The 4,446-nt window shown below is 42.0% G+C and overlaps 1 protein-coding gene across 3 annotated transcripts in view; it reads left to right on the top strand.

Annotated features, from left to right (window-relative positions):
• The first annotated feature begins 4,211 nt into the window (after positions 1 to 4,211).
• PREX2 (phosphatidylinositol-3,4,5-trisphosphate dependent Rac exchange factor 2) overlaps positions 4,212 to 4,446 on the top strand; it is a 351,708-nt gene continuing 351,473 nt past the window's right edge. For all 3 annotated transcript variants that reach the window (XM_007101594.4, XM_055091338.1, XM_024126953.3), the window contains exon 1: positions 4,212 to 4,286. The gene's annotated coding sequence lies outside the window, so the exon portion shown is untranslated. The remainder of the gene's footprint in view (positions 4,287 to 4,446) is intronic.

Here is a 4,446-nt window from a genome sequence, read left to right as displayed (position 1 = left end):
GACACTCATCTGGTGTCAGAAGTGTTGTGAGTGTGATAGTAGGGTATTGAGAGTAGAGAAGAAACACACAGGAGGAGGAGTATAATTTTTTCCTATACACCCTGTCATCCCCAGAAAATCTTTCTGGACCTCAACCTGTATGGTACCTTAGCTGCTCCTCTTTTATGCTTGTTAACCCACTGTGTGTACACCTGTATCTTGGCATTTATCACACCAATGTATTTTTTTATTTGTCTTCTCCATTAGTCTCTAAGCTGCTGAATGGCAAGGTCTATTATATGTGTGTGTGTGTGTGTGTGTGTGTGTGTGTGTGTGTGTTTGTGTGTGTATTTGTGTGTATGTATATATATATATATACATATATATGTGTGTGTGTGTATTTGTTTGTGTATGTGTGTGTGTGTATTAGCACAGTGCCTAGGCCATAGAGAGAATGAGTAAGTATTTTGGGGAAAAAAAGGTAATGGTAAACAATATTTATTCATTCTACCTAATTGAAGTTCCTTGGGTCATATCTTTTTAATAAACAGGTAAAATAGTTTTAAATTAATATATTAAATTAACCGCTTGGGGCTTCCCTGGTGGCGCAGTGGTTGAGAGTCCGCCTGCCGATGCAGGGGACACGGGTTCGTGCCCCGGTCCGGGAAGATCCCACGTGCCGCGGAGCGGCTGGGCCCGAGAGCCGTGGCCGCTGGGCCTGCGCGTCCGGAGCCTGTGCCCCGCAGCGGGAGAGGCCACAACAGTGAGAGGCCAGCGAACCGCAAAAAAAAAAGAAAAAAAAAAAATTAACCGCTTGTCTCCTTAAATATTTTAAACAATTCCTTTACCCAGTTTCTTTATAATTTGAGCTATCCATAGTAAAATTTTGCTGAGCAAAAATAAACTTCAGCTTAGTCCAAATGAGATAATTAGAAATTTGGAAGAAGTGATCTGGATTAATGAGTTTTTACTGTGCTCAGCATAATTCTAGAATATTTGAGCCAGAGAAGAGCTTCATTTACTTACACATGTGTTAATTAGGCTCTTCCAGGTTAGCTAAGGAGACGGGAGGGGAAACAACAGAAACAGCCCTCACTAGGCCATCTGGGGCCTGAACGTAAGGTCATTTGATGACAGCACCATGTCCAGATTCTGACTGCAACTCTGTGACTGAACAACTCCTCGCATTTACTCCTGGGTCAGGGGCTGCTGCTGCAGCTGCAGCTTGTTCATGGCTTGTCATGACTCATTCTTTCTACCACTACTGTCTCTGCCTGATTTATGCTTCTGCTTAGACTGGCAAGGGCTGATGCTCTCTGCAGGTCACAAATTCAAACCAAACTCAAATTCAAAGGATCTGGTTGCTTCCGATGGTCACTCTCCTTCCTGCTGGATGGAGACCTTGTACTCGTCCATCTCCTAAGACCCTGGCCACCCTCTAAATTAACTGTTCATCAGGCAAAAGCACTTTCTCCTCGTGTGAGATGGTGAGAAGTCACGGTCCACCTTCTTAGAAGGTGTGTGGGCACGGCATGAACTCGAATTACACCCCCGGGAGCCCCTCCCCGATTCAACAGAGGTAGAAACTGAAGCCCAAAGTCACCACTCTGTTCTAACAATAAATTAAAAAAACTGAACAAACTGAAAAAATCAATAACTCTTCTTAGATCCATAAGAGGATTAATGTCATAGGGCAAACTGCTGCCCACCCCCCAGATTCAAGAGACAGACTGTGTAAAAAACACAGTTTGAAGAGACAGAAGCATCAGAACCAGACATGGCAGGGATGTTGGAATTATCAGGTAACTTAAAACAACTAGAATTAATATGCTAAGGGTGTTAGCAGATAAAGTAGACAGCATGCAAGAATAGATGGGCAGTGCAAGCTGAGAGATGGAAATTCTAAGAAAGAATTTAAAAGAAATGCCATTGATTAAAACACTAAACAGAGGGCTTCCCTTGTGGCACAGTGGTTAAGAATCTGCCTGCCAATGCAGGAGACATGGGTTCGAGCCCTGGTCTGGGAAGATCCCACATGCCTCGGAGCAACTAAGCCTGTGCAACTACTGAGCCTGCGTGCCTAGAGCCCGTGCTCCACAACAAGAGAAGCCACCACAGTGAGAAGCCCGTGCACTGCAACGAAGAGTAGCTCCCTCTCGCCACAACTAGAGAAAGCCCTGCGCGCGGCAACAAAGACCCAACACAGCCAAAAATAAATTAATTAAATAAATAAATTTATATATATAAAAAACCACTAAACAGAAATGAAGATCGCCTTTGGTGAACTTATAGATAGAGTGGACACATGGAGGAAAGACTCTCTGAGCTTGATTGTATAGCAGTAGAAACCTCCAAAAGTGAAAAGCAAAGAGAACAAAAATTGAAACAAACAGGACAGACTATCCAAGAGCTGTGGGACAACTACAAAAGGTATGATGTGTTGGGTTGGCCAAAAAGTTCGTTCGGTTTTGAGTAAAAATAAAAGACATTTTTCATTTTCACGAAGAACTTTATTGAACAACAGAATTGCTAACCGAATGAACTTTTTGGCCAATCCAATATATGTAATGGGACTACCAGAAGGAGAAGAACGAGAGAAAGGAAAAGACGAAATATTTGGAATAATAATGACTGAGAATTTCCCCAAATTAACTAGACTATGTCTAGAACAGTGCCCGGCACATAATAGTGCTCAATAAATAGTATTTTTTTCTCTGATCCTGCAAGGGAGTTATAAAAAAAAAAGAACTACAGGGGAGTTTTAGAAGAGGGAGAGACCATCATGTAGAGCTGAGGTGAGGATCAGAGATGTTTTGTGGATGAGGCTGATAAGAACTGAAAAGTAGTTCCACTGGTTCATTCAGCAGATGCTCTATCGCTTATATGTGGAATCTAAAAAAAGTAATACAAATGAACTTATTTACAAAACAGAAATAGATCCACAGACATAGAAAACAAACTTATGGTTGCCAAAGGGAAGAGGGGCATAAATTAGGAGTTTGGGATTAACATATACATACTACTATGTATAAAATAGTTAAACAACAAAGACCTACTGTATAGCACAGGGAACTATATTCACTATTTGTAATAACCTCTAAGGGAAAAGAATCTGAAATATATATGGATATATCTATATATGGCATGAGAATATAATGGTGACCAAAAACAAACGCAAGAGTTTACAATCTGGTGAGGCAAACAAATGTTCATCAAATAATCACAAAAATAAATATAAATTTACATGACAAGCGAGCTAAATGCCCAAAAGGAAAATGGTGAAATATATACTTTTTTTATATATCTTATGTAGCTACTGAAATTGTTTCAAATAATTGTAAAATGATTACAAGAACACTGGATATTTTAAAAAGTGGGATATCAAAGTATAGAGTATAATCCCTATTTTATAAAAACAAACGCGTATTTGCCTACATGTCAGAAAATTGACTGTGTACCACATGGAACAGTGGTTATCCCTGGTGATGAGATTTTGAAGCACAGGGCATGTTCTCATTAAAGAGTAATGTTTTTGCCAGTAGGCAAGTAGATTTGTTTTTCCATCGTTTGAATCTACACTTAGAGCCTTTGCATGCTTTAAATGAGGAACTAAAGTTTTAACATGTATTCTTTTCTTGCTTTTGGTTGTTTCTTTTTCGGTTTGATGGGGGTGCAGAGTAAGGAGAAGGTCCTTGAGAGAATAAATTTTTAAGTTCTAAATAAAACATGTTTCCAGTGTAATAATGTATTGATAACATATTACCTTGTGTTTAGTCTGAGAGAACCAAAGAGTGCTTGATTTTGCCCTTGAAAGAAACCCAGCTTTAAGGAAATTCCATCTTGGTGATTTTGTTTTCTTCTAAACCTGAATGAACGCGACAGATATTACTACTGTTGCCTGATATGTGTGGTTCCATCCTCCTTCCGGGGCACAGGCAGGGGAACTGTGCTTTCCTGACTGCTTGTAGACCAGTTCTGGCCAATGGGGAGGATCCTTTCCGGCTGAGATTTCTTTCCGGCCCAATAAGAGACCCTCCAGCTTTGCCCCTCCTCCCTGTGAAGCAAACGCAGAAATATGTGCTGACGGACCAGTTCTGGCCAATGGGGAGGATCCTTTCCGGCTGAGATTTTACAGAATGCCAATAAGAGACCCTCCAGCTTTGCCCCTCCTCCCTGTGAAGCAAACGCAGAAATATGTGCTGACGTGGAGCCTCCTTCAACTTGGGGCCCTGCGTGACTACTGAGTGGACACCCTCCAACTCCACCTCCCCCCAACTACCACCCCAGACCCACGTTGGACATGTAGCGTAAGTGAAAGATAACTTTTGTTGTTGTTGTTGTTGTTGTTGTTGCGGTACGCGGGCTTCTCACTGCTGTGGCCTCTCCCGTTGCGGAGCACAGGCTCCGGACGCGCAGGCGCAGCGGCCATGGCTCACGGGCCCAGCCGCTCCGCGGCGTGTGGGATCC

The sequence above is a fragment of the Physeter macrocephalus genome, chromosome 15 (genome assembly GCF_002837175.3).
Source record: "Physeter macrocephalus isolate SW-GA chromosome 15, ASM283717v5, whole genome shotgun sequence".
In the NCBI taxonomy this organism is placed as follows: Eukaryota; Metazoa; Chordata; class Mammalia; order Artiodactyla; family Physeteridae; genus Physeter; species Physeter macrocephalus.
Note: the sequence above shows the minus strand (reverse complement) of the source record. Positions and strands in the feature narration are given on the sequence as shown.